The sequence below is a fragment of the Pinus tabuliformis genome, chromosome 8 (genome assembly GCF_031772625.1).
Source record: "Pinus tabuliformis cultivar Carrire ecotype Pingquan chromosome 8, CPIR1, whole genome shotgun sequence".
NCBI lineage: Eukaryota > Viridiplantae > Streptophyta > Pinopsida > Pinales > Pinaceae > Pinus > Pinus tabuliformis.
The window spans coordinates 1,415,116,630-1,415,129,767 of NC_142294.1; the positions used below are offsets into that span (position 1 = coordinate 1,415,116,630).

The 13,138-nt window shown below is 41.0% G+C and overlaps 1 pseudogene; it reads right to left on the reverse strand.

The window, feature by feature from the left end:
- Positions 1–297: 297 nt before the first annotated feature.
- The window catches only part of LOC149240891 (uncharacterized), a 92,920-nt pseudogene continuing 80,079 nt past the window's right edge, over positions 298–13,138 (reverse strand).

Genomic DNA, 13,138 nt, shown 5'->3' on the forward strand with positions numbered 1-13,138 from the left:
TAAGACCTACTAGTGAAAAAACTATGCTTGCATGCAGGCTAGAATTTGAATGTGTTGACACCTAATACAAAACTGATGGGTGAACTGGACAGTCATCTAGAAGATGAACTGATCCGTTTTATTTTTGTATATAAACATGAGTTAGTTAATGAATATTATCATCAGTTCTTTTCTCCCGCTCATCCTGGAGTTACCCTGGCCTGACATGGTATCAGAGCTTAGGTCCTAGTTCCTAAAATAGCTGTAACTCCTGCCTCTACCAGTGCTCTGTCCTGAGAGACTGCGCATCCAATTTCTCTACGCATCCGTGCCTCTGATATGACATATCTGTCCATATGCCAACGCATCTGCCTGAATTGTCCTCTGTCTCTCTGCGCATTCATTTATGCCAACGCATCTGCCTGAAACGTTCTTTGTCTCTGCGCTGCCCCTCTCTGCGTTTGCCTGAATACTCATCAACAATCGCTCATTTATTCTGTGCATTGTTTTTTTTTATGAACGTTCACCCATCCTAGATACAGTAAGAGAGCAGCGAGGGTGACAACTAACAATCCTCCACTCAAAGCTCCAATCCCACATTTCAGAAGCTCATGTTCCGGATCCAGGCTCACACTCACCACTGGCCACCCTATTAATACTGTAAATGTTGTATCGATTCCCCCAAGACGCAACCTGTATTTCCAAATATATTCATTCGCCCACGAGAAAAAGTCGGAATTGGCGAGACTTTGATATTCATTCACAGGTTGCTGGTCAAATGGAACCGGGCAATCAGTACCCCTAGACTTCCTTTGGCGAAAGGTGGTGGTGTCTTGTCTCCCCAGTTACTAGATTTCCCATCCTTTTTGGCTTTAATTGTTATCAATCCTCCGATTTGCCTCTTATTCTTTTGTTTCTGATGATACAATTTTTTTGTAAGGCCTCCCATTTCTACCACCTGCAAGTACCGGGACTGTCAGTGTTGTACTCCTTTTCGAAAAACTTGACGAATTGTTTTGAAGAAGAGTATTAGATATCGAAACTGAGTTTTTATTGTAAGAATGGAGGTATCAGAATGACTGCGTTTTATTGAAGAATGACTGTGTTTTTATTGTAAGAACTGTGGTATCGCTCAGTTTTATTGTAAGAACAGGCTTCAGTTTTATTGTAAGAACAGGCCTCAGTTTTATTATTCCCTCAGTTTTATTGTAAGAACAGTGCTCCTATTGTTGCTCGCTCTAACCGCTGCGCCTCTATCCGGTGTAGTAATAAGGAGCCTCAAATTATGGTTTCCGATTATGGTTTGAGATTTTTGTAAGTCAAAGTGATATTATTGCAACAACAAATGGGAATGAAGTTCGACATTTTTATTATTTGAAATTCTTGAAGTCAAAGTGATGTTATTGCAACAGTAAAAGAAGTTCGATTTTTTTTTCATAAGTCAGCATTATGATATTTAGGGACAAGAAAGAGGATTGCTTGAGATTTTATAAGGCAGAATGATAATATTTCTGGTTTGTGATTCATATCACGATATCATTTCACCGACAAACAACAACTGTACATTTTGGTTTTACCTCCACTAACCTAGAAGTCTTTTATCAACAGAAGTTTTTCAGCAGAGATTTTTTTTTGACAGAATGCATTCAATCATTTCTATGGTCGGAATAGTTCTCACTGGCAAGGAGAACTATTCAGAATGGTCTCGGATGGTAAAACACACCCTCATCTACAATGAGTTGTGGAAGGGAGTGTGTGTCGGAGAATAAGACAAAGACCCTGTGCAGCCTACATCAGACAAAGAACTCGCCATTTGGGAAAACAAGAACAACAAAGCCTATGCATTGATCGCAGCATCTGTAAACGAAGAAGTAAGTCGTCATATTTCATCATATTCCACTGCCTTTGAAGCTCTACAAAAGCTGAAAGAACTCTATGATACACATTTTGCACTTGAAGTTGTTCAGCTCATGATTAAACTCTTCACTCTTGAACTGAAAAATAATGATCCTCTTGCTCTTGCATCTGAAATAAAGTCTATAATGCATGATATTAAATCCACTAAGGTTGAGCTGGATATCTCTCTTATTGCCTTTCTCAAAGCACTCTATCCTACCTACTCTAATTATCTTGAGTCTTTATAAGCAAATGGAAATCTTAAAGATATAACCTTTGACACTCTTGTGAAAAAGTTTGCTGAAAGAGAGAAATCCTTTGGAAAGAAAACAGTCCCTGAATCTTCTGAAGAGACTGTTTGCCTTGCTCATAAAGAAAAGAATCCTGCTCAAGATTCTACAAGAGGAAGAGGTGGACGAAGAGGAATAGGAAGATACTTCAGAGGCAGGGGGGGTAGACATCCTCAAGCAGAAAAGGCAGATCTACATTGCATTCGCTACAAACGAAATGGATCACATGATGCTTCTACATGCAAGCTACTGTTACACAGTAATTTTTCACCATCCCTGTTACTCCTCTTGTCGTACCTTGGAGGACTCATCCCTGGAGTTATAAGAAGTGACAAAGTCTAAAAGCACTTGCATTATGTTCCCCTGAGTATGTACTTCATGTCCCCTGAAGACACCTCCTACAGATTATCCCTGAAAAGTGCTCTTTTTCCATTGGCGCAAGTCCACAGTATCTTACCCGCGCCAATCATGGAGATCCTCAAAAGAGGGCATGACCATTGGCGCTCTGTCTTAGAGCAGTAGTCGCGCCAACCAAGTTTGGTCATGCTTTTTGCTTTAGCGCACGTGCGACTGTTGTTTCTTTCATTACATGGAGCTTTTTTGAGGATAAAAAATCACTCTTATGTCGAGTTCTATCCTATCTCCATATTTAATGGCTTTTGGGGATAATGTTAATCCACAATAGGTGTCACGGTTCATCGTATCCTCCTCCCTTCTTCATCTATATAAGCTTGTCCTTATGCATTTGACAAGCTAGTGATAGTCGTTAGTCATGGAGTGCTAGATGTTGCGTTCTTGAGTTCTTGGAGGAATGCTAGTGAATGCTAGAGAGGTTATGCTGCCGGAGAGGAGATGCATTGCAAGACACATATAGTTACTCGCCCAACCAGGAGAGGTTCGACGTCAGAACCATGGTTGTAACTTTTCCTGTTTATTATTAATTAATGAGCGACTGCTATTATAGTTCCAATCTCATTGTCTATTATGGTGATGTGTTGATTTATTTCCTTTCTGACTGAAATATAGTTGTGCCTTGGTAGATTTTATGTTGGTATCTGTCTCTTCCTTTGCATGTGCAGGTGTTCGTTTATGATCTGCTGGAGCGAGGGAGCGGGAATATCAACTCTACTTCAATCATAGCATTGGATTCCAGGTTGGTCTTCTTGATTCACCTTTGATGCATAACTAGGAACTTGCGTAGCAGCGTGGTTTGATTGTGGCTAGTTCTGTTTTAGGCTAGTGGGATCGCCTCTGTCCGCAGAGGGGATTTACCTATCCAACAATTTGGCGACTCCACTGGGGAGAAGCTATTTGATTTTTGTCTTGCATGTTAATTTTCTTCTGCTTGCTTGAGTGAATGAGCTTCCTGAGTCAGTTTTGAGTTTATTCTTTACTATTTGACCCATCTGAGCATTGTCAACCAGACCTGAGGTCGTATTATTTATTTTTCTAGCCGGCAAGCTTAATTGGCGCGGTTATTACTCTGACAGTCGCGCCAGTTGGCGCATGTTGCTCAAAAGCAACTCGCGCCAATCCTGTGGTAGCGCAAGTTGCAGGCTGACAGTCGCGCCAGCCCTGTAAATTTTGCCTGTGTGTGGGTGGAAAGCTCTTTCAATCTCTTTTTATATCTCTTACAGCCTCTAGAAGTGTGTCGAACCTCTGCTTGACTGGTCTTAGCCTTTATCCTTTAGTTGTTTTCTTATTTCAATTGATTTTCATCTCAGCCCTAGGAAATCTAGTGACTTTGCATGTCTAGCCTTTTGTGGGAAGTTTCGGTCTCTTGATTATCCAGTCAGCTTGTTGGTTGTGTTCTGCACCTATCCAGTGATTTGTTAAAGATTGATCTTCTATACTCTGAGTGATTCACTTCTAGCCTCTTTGGATTTCACTTGACTTCATTCGTACTTAGAGTACATGGTTCAGTGAAAGTCTTTGTGTTTTTCCTTGCTTGCATGGTTCATTTTGGTGTTTCAGAATTGGTTCTATTTTGACTGAACTTGGATTGTGCATATCTCTTAAGGTTTGTTTGAATGCATAATGCCATATTAAAGGAAAGAAAAACAAAAAATCTTTTGCATCATATTAGTTAGCATTTATTGTTATTTGTTGCTATTAAAAAGAAAAAGAAAAAAAAATTCATTTCTTGTTATTAGCTGCATTAGGATCTTTGTTGTTTGTTGAGTGATCATTTCGTTTGTGAAAAGACCTCAACCCTCCTGTAGATAGAATTCATCGAATCAAATGATATAATTTTGGCATATAGTTTGCATTTAAGAAGTTTTTGAGATATCACATACGGTAGGACCAAAAACTGAAACATAATCGAAGATAAACTTTAAAATGAACTCAATGAACATAACAACGCATTGGAACATAACGCAAATACTCTAGAGGTCTAGGTTAGAGACGTGTTCCGACGTCTTTAAACCTGGTAGTTTATCGTCGACTGGTTGGGTGATTCCTCCATGGTGAAACGATAGGTGCCAATACGGACTGTGCTCCCACGTACCGTCGCGTATATATTGGGAGACCCCTATAGGAATAAAGCCTTTATCCATAGGAAGCCGTGGCAGCCGCCCTATGATTCGCAATGCAGTGAACACAGCATTCACGAAGATCGACCACCCGTACCCTAAAAGGTATTCTGTGGTTTTGCGAAAATTTTGGCACACCCTCTACCTAGAATTCCAGAGCAGTCACTTTTGATCCTTTTCGGACTCCCTAAATGAAAAGGTGCCTGTGAGCGTCTTGTCACTTTGTGCTCATTAAATATTCGAAGGAGACTAGAGTCATCTTTTATCCTTTTCTCGACTCTTAAAAAATGAAAAGGTTAAGTTCAGTGTCTTAAAATTTATTGGCCACGATAACATTTACCCAATTAGATTTTGTTTGCGTTAGCTTTAGTAGGATTATTTCTCGTTCAATGGCAGCCTTCCCGGCGCCGACCGGCCAAGGTGTTCTTCCTGATGGGAACCCTCGTCCATTTCCTTCTGTTGGAAATGTCGGTGTTCAGTATATCGCAACATTGTCTTTGCCTGGGTTGACCATTGGTTTACCCGTATGGTTGTTTTCAAACTCGGTGGTCTCGAGTGTGATGACTCCTGTTCCACCACCACCTCCTCCACCCGAACAACACCATGTTGATTCTAAGGTGGACCCCTTCCCTTCTTCACCCATTGCTGCGTCCTCATCTTCTACCTCGCCTGGTGAAACCCTGGATTTCAGTAACCAGGTGGCTAAGAAGAAGAAGAAGAAGACCAAAAAGAAGAAATCTCCTAAGGGAAAGGTCGTATCTACCACGAGACTATCTGAAGTGGAACCACCTTCTGCTCCTCCGCGGAAGGCTAAGTCTCCTTGTCGATTATGCAATGAGGACCATTTTCTTTCTGATTGTCCTGGTATTCCCAGGATCCTAGATATATGGTCCCGTGACCCGACTCGCCCCTTGTCGTCGCAGATCGACGATACCTTAGTAGTTGGTAAGAGAAAAGGGAAGGTTCATTTCCCTTGTCGACTTTGTGAAGGTAATCATCTCCTTCGCCTTTGTCCACTTATGGATGAAGCTTCCCATCTTTTGGCAAGTCTGTCGGCTCCCTTACCCCAACTACCCGCTGGATATCAACGTCTTTTTGCAACTGCAAATCATCTCTCCACTAACCAAGTGATCAAACATGATTCCTCTTTGGTCCAGCTCTCTCTTCCTGAACCTACCTGTGCTCCGCCTGTTCTAGACCAGTCCCTGGTCGGAACGAGTGTTGATTTATATTCATCATCTACACACCACTCTATCATCAAAGATGAACCACCTGAGTCCAAACCAAACGAAAGTCCACAGTTCCAGATTACAGTTGACCCGATCTTTCAAAAGGTCCAGCTTACAAGTGACCCGGTTTTGCCTACAGAAGTTCCATCCTTAGATGATCCTACACCTGAATCTAAACCAGACAAAAGTCAAAAGGTCCAGCTTACAAGTGACCCGATTTTGCCTTTAGAACTTCCAACCTTAGATGATCTTACATCTGAATCCAAACCAGACAAAAGTCAAAAGGTCTGACTTACAAGTGACCCGGTTTTGCCTTCAGAAGTTACCTCCTCAGATGATGTTATCACTGCCAAGAATGAAGATCCCACCGTCCAAATTCTATTCATCAACATATACTCTAATGATCAAGTGAGCATCCCTCTCATTCCTTCGCACCAGGAAGAAAGTCCATCAGAATCATATCTGGCTGTCTATCCAGTCCCACCTCCAAGCAACCTAGTTGTTTCCTTCAATTGGGATCAACTAGTCAATCCTCGGTTACCAGCCTCCATACCATTTCGAATTATAGTCCAAGTCTACCGCATGGTTATGGCTGGTACAATTATTGATGAGGGATCTCCTGTGAGTATCCTTTCTTCAACAGCTTGGGAAGCACTTGGTTCCCCACTGCTTCTGCCTGAGATGAGAAACCTTACAGGTTTCCATCGAGAAATCACTCGACCTTTAGGAATTCTTCCCAATGTACCTATCACGTTAGAAGGGAAGACTATTCAAATGGGTGTCATGGTAGTCCAAGGTCCGTTAGATTACAATTTACTCCTTGGACGAGACTATATTTATCGCATACGTGCTATTGTGTCCTCACTCTTCAGAGTGATGTGTTTTCCGCATGAAGGAAGGACGATCAAAGTCGTAGACCAACTTTCATTCCCCGGTTCACACTTCACATATAGTCATCTACCATTCCTAAATGGTCTTATTTCCACAGGAAATGCCCTAGCATCCACTCCGTCATTCTGATGACGGCAGCTGGCCCCCGGGAGGCATGCATCCTCCTTCAAAATCGAGTCTTTCCAAGTAAACCTTCATTCCATCCACTCCGTGAATGCCATGAAGCTTGGGGGGCATGTATCTCGATTTTGTATTATCATGTTGGGGGCATGCAACAAAAAAAATAAAAAATTAACAAGCAAAGTTCTCCATGGTTCAAGCTTGTGTAAAAAAATGAACCCATACCTGATTTACATCCCGTGATTGCCTTTTATCTGCTAAATTCTGCTAGATGAGCCTTGGTTGTTTCATTCCATCGTCACCATCTCTTTGGCCGATCATATGCTTTCACTTGGTTGTTTCTCCTTTCCTAAGGAACCGCAGCGATGAGTGGTTTTATTAGCCAGCCTCTTAACCTTTACATGTTTCGAGTAAGTTCCACCATTACCGGAACCAGTTGCTATCCTTTATACCACTCGTTCCTTCAGGACGAGTCGCCTTTACGCTCTTTTCTGACTCGTAAAATATGAAAAGATTGCCGAGTATTTTTCCTTTTTGACTCGTTAAAGAAAATAAAAATGGAGGTCTGCTTTCAGCTCTTTTCTGACCATTTAAAGAGGAAGAGATTGCTGAGTCGCTCCTCTTGACTCGTTAAATGTTAATAAGGGGTGGTCGTTTTAAGTTCTTTTTGTCGACCGTTAAAACATAAAAAGATTACTGGGTTTTTGTCGTTCCAAACTCGTTAATGGTTACGAAACGACGTGGTTTTGACCGCTTTTTTACTTTTTCAGGTCGAAATCACTAATTATGAAAAGTACTCCTTGATCATAATGATCGAGCGGTTCTTCCAGGTATTATTTTATACTTTTTCGGGCCCGAGAGACACAACTTTACGAAAAAGGACATCCCTGGAGTCTCCTTTTCTGCTGTCTTTTCAAACTCTCTAAACATGAAAAGACGCTGAGTTATTCCTTTGTCAGACTCGTTAAAACTTAATGACATCGGATTTTGTCACAACACAAGCATATGCTATCCCCATCAAGCTTGTTAAAAATAACTGGGGTACTCGCCAGAAATGGCGGGGGGAAAAGAAAATTTTTGAACCATAATTATTACCGTGACGGCAGTATGTCGCTCTTGAACATGGCACTTTTCTGCTTTCGTGTCCAGGGTGGGAATATATCATCTCATATCTTTCACTTGCTTCCATGGACTTGGTTACCTTATTTGACCTCTCATCCACTCATTGCCTCGTCATCATGACCTTTGATACATTGATGTCGAATACTACCAATTCCATTAATGTGCTGCCGATATGTTCAAGAGAAGTTGACCCCTGCAAAGAAACAACCTCCCTCTAATAGTTCGCACAATCTTGATTCACAACATTATCTCTCTGCCTCGTGTCGATGATGTGGGAAACATTATGACCCACCTTCGATCAAGGTCACTCCCTGTCGACTTCAACTCATTATCCAGGAAGTTGATCTAGAGACTCCCTTCCGGTGCCTTGGAGCCTGCATGCCTCAATGGCAGGTTCTTCGTGTTCGACATGAGGTTTTCATCATTGGCCTCCGATCGAATGATTCTACGGGCGTTCAACTTCAGATCATTAATTCACGCGCCGTAGATTGTACCTATAGTACCTTGAGGACCATTTTCATTATTGGTGGTACCTCTCGCGTCTGTTAACAGTTTCCACTATTGACTGGTAATCAGACGATGTTCATGCATGTTGACTTCAGCTCATACATTCACATGCTTGAACTTGTACTCTTGTTCGGGTCGAGATGGAGCGCAAGACCCTGGATTGTGTCTGCTGTAATCCAGGCATGATTCTTGATACTTGACTCATTCACTGGATGGCTGCGACCATACCTGAGTCAATTCATTGATCCTAACCAGATGGCTGCGTCCATACTATGGATCTAGATTATTTATGTACTCTCTTATGGATGGCTGCGACCATACCACGTACATCATGTAATTGAACTATCAGTCATGTCTCTTAATACAGATCCTCGGCGGCAGTAACTATATGTGTTCTTATGTGTGTTCTTATAAATCATTTCACCCCTCTCCACCTCTCGGACTTCATGCTTTAGGGGGCATCTGTTACACAGTAATTTGTCACCATCCCTATTACTCCTCTTGTCGTACCTTGGAGGACTCATCTCGGGAGTTATAAGAAGTGACAAAGTCTAAAAACACTTGCATTATGTTCCCCTGAGTATGTACTTCATGTTCCCTGAAGACACCTCCTACAGATTATCCCTGAAAAGTGCTCTTTTTCCATTGGCGCAAGTCCACAGTATCTTACCTGCGCCAATCATGGAGATCCTCAAAAGAGGGCGCGACCATTGGCGCTCTGTCTTAGAGCAGCAGTCGCGCCGACCAAGTTTGGTCATGCTTTTTGCTTTAGCGCACGTCCGACTGTTGTTTCTTTCATTACATGGAGCTTTTTTGAGGATAAAAAATCAGTCTTATGTCGAGCTCTATCCTATCTCCATCTTTAATGGCTTTTGGGGATAATGTTAATCCACAATAGGTGTCCCGGTTCATCATATCCTCCTCCCTTCTTCATCTATATAAGCTTGTCCTTATGCATTTGACAAGCTAGTGATAGTCGTTAGTCATGGAGTGCTAGATGTTGAGTTCTTGAGTTCTTGGAGGAATGCTAGTGAATTCTAGAAAGGTTATGCTGCCGGAGAGGAGATGCATTGCAAGACACATATAGTTACTCGCCCAGCCAGGAGAGGTTCGATGTCATAACCATGGTTGTAACTTTTCCTGTTTATTATTAATTAATGAGCGACTGCTATTATAGTTCCAATCTCATTGTCTATTATGGTGATGTGTTGATTTATTTCCTTTCTGACTAAAATATAGTTGTGCCTTGGTAGATTTTATGTTGGTATCTGTCTCTTCCTTTGCATGTGCAGGTGTTCGTTTATGATCTGCTGGAGCGAGGGAGTGGGAATATCAACTCTACTTCAATCATAGCGTTGGATTCCAGGTTAGTCTTCTTGATTCACCTTTGATGCATAACTAGGAACTTGCGTAGCAACGTGGTTTGATTGTGGCTAGTTCTGTTTTAGGCTAGTGGGATCGCCTCTGTCCGCAGAGGGGATTTACCTATCCAACAGCTACCATGGGACAAAGTTGAGCAGAGAAGAAATCAGCAGAGAGGTAAAATTGATGACACAGACAAAGGTAAAGCACCTGAATCCGCTCACTATTTTGAGGCACAATGTAACATTGGAGTAAATGAAGACTTATTTAATGCTTCACTTGCTTCTTCGAAAAATGACTGGTTGCTTGATTCAGGAGCAACCTGTCATATGACTCATAGGAAAGATTCTTTGAAGATTTCACTGACAATGTTGATGGAGCAGTATACTTTGCAGATCAGTCAAAAATCAAGCCATCAGGGCTTGGCACAATCAGGCTTAAACTGCGTGGTCTTCCAGACTTTCTTCTGGATCATGTTCTATATCTCCCACAGCTCAAGAGAAACTTGTTGTCCCTGGTCCACATCCGCCAGCAAGGTCACTCCATTCATATGTTTGATGGAAAGCTTGAGGTAAGAAAGGCATCTGACCATTCACTTTTCATGAGGGGTATAGAAGAAGAAAGACTTCTTAAACTGCAAGGAACCTCTGCTCATGCACAACATTTTTCATATATTTCTCATCATGAAGAAGGTACACTTCCATCAAGTTTACTATGGCATGCTAGATTTGGACATTTAAACTATGATAGTCTCCGCTTGTTGAAGAAAAATGGTGTTGCTGGTTTGCCTACAATTCCTAGAAAACGTAAGCAATGTGATGCTTTCATTCTAGGAAAGCATAGCAAATAGTCTTTTCATGATTCACATTCAAGAGCACGTAGGAAGCTTGAACTTATTCATTCAGATTTATGTGGTCAAATTCCTGTTCCTTCTGCAAATGGAAATAAATATATCATGACATTTATTGATGATTACACCAGAATGTGTTGGGTTTATTTTTTGAAGAACAAATCTTATGCTTTTCAAACATTCAAGAATTTTCATAAATGGATTGAAAATGATGCACAATCTCATATTGGGTCTATTCGCACTGATAATGGAAAAGAATATACATCAAATGAATTTGAACACTATCTTCGCCAACATGGGATTAAACATCAAACAACTGTGCCTTATAATCCTCAACAGAATGGTGTAGCTGAAAGAATGAATAGAACAATTTTGAATATGGTACGATCCATGCTTTTCTTCAAAAATGTAAAGAAAATGTTTTGGGTTGATGCTGTTCTATGTGCTGCATATATAAAGAATAGATCTCCATCTAGTGCTATAAGAAACAAGACTCCTTATGAATTGTGGTATGGACATGTTCCTTCGGTAAAACATCTCAGGATTTTTGGTTCCACCTGTTATGCTTTAATACTAAAGGTACATAGAAACAAACTTGGTGCTAGAAGTCGTAAGTGTATCTTCCTGGGGTATTCAAACACATCTAAAGCATACCGCCTCTATGATGAAGTAAATAAAAAGTTTGTTTTATCTAGAGATGTCATTTTTCTTGAATCATCCAAATCTGACAGTGTTGTTGAGCGGCAACTTGATCGCTTGGATAGATTCACAAAACCGAAATCATTCCAAGAGTTTGATAATCAGAATCCACATCTTGAAGGGGGGATTCCTATACTAGATCAACATGTGGAATCTCCTTCTAAAGAACAATCTCCCCTGCATGATGCTTTAAGTGATGTAATTGATAGAATTGGGAGACTTAATCTTGATTCAGTACCAACTCAATCAACAGAACAGCCTGGACCATCTCAGAAAGGTCCCCCAAAGTGGCTGACAAAGACACTTGAAAGTGTTCATCCTGATGAAATTGGAAAAACAAGAACCAGAAATACAAACCGACAAGATGGAGGTGATGTAGATAACTCTAATTCACCTGTTGATATGGATGTTACTTATGATTTTGAATTGAACTTGTCTACAGATTTTGAACCAACTTCCTTCAAAGAAGCTGCTTCTCATGATGAATGGAAAGAAGCGATGCAGAAGGAGTATGATGCCCTCATAAAGAATGACACTTGGAAGCTGTTTGATCCTCCATTTGGAACCAAACCAATTGGCTGCAAGTGGGTCTACAAGAACAAGTACAAAGCTGATGGCTCACTTGACAAGCACAAAGCTAGGCTTGTGGCGAAAGGTTTTGCACAGAAGGAAGGGGTCGATTATGAGGAAACTTTTGCTCCCACAACAAAATGGGCCACCATCCGGACACTCTTTGCACTAGCTGCTCAGAACGGTTGGAAAGTCCATCAAATGGATGTAAAAACTGCATTCTTGAATGGAGATCTAAAAGAGAATATTTTTATGTCCCAGCCTGAAGGATTTGCTGTGAAAGGACATGAAAACAAAGTATGCAAACTTGTGAAGTCCTTTTATGGCCTCAAACAAGCACCACGAGCCTGGTATGAAAAACTAACTGAGCATCTTATGAAACTCAACTTCAATCATTTTGATCTTGATGATGCAACTTTATTTGTCAAGAAAGTTGGAAAAACAGTTGTATATCTTGTGGTATATGTAGATGATCTTTTAATGACAGGGAACAATGAAAGCGATATTGCATCCATAAAGAAAGAATTAGGAAAATTTTTTGAAATGACTGATTTGGGCTATGTTCATTACTATCTTGGCATTGAAGTAACCCAACATCCAAAGTCCATATTTCTTTCTCAAAAGAAATACATTGGAGATTTGTTAAACAGATTTGACATGACAGAGTGCAATCCCCTTTCTACTCCAATGGAACAAAACTTGAAGCTCACATCTATTGAAGGAAAGGAATTTGAGGATGCAACAAAGTATAGATAGCTTATAGGAAGTCTCATCTACCTCACTACTACCAGACCAGACATTTCATTTGCTGTTGGAATCCTCTCCAGGTTTATGCAAAAGCCTTGTGAGGGACATTGGTCTGCTGCAAAAAGAGTTCTAAGGTACTTGAAGGGAACTCAAGACCTTGGAATCAAGTATACACAGGTGGACGACTTCAACTTGATTGGATACTCTGATTCAGACTTCGATGGAGACAAAGAAACTGGGGTATCTACTTCAGGATATGCTATGAGTCTTGGATCGGGAGCTGTCTCCTGGAGATCACGCAAACAATTAGTAACAGCAGATTCCACAACAGAAGCAGAATAT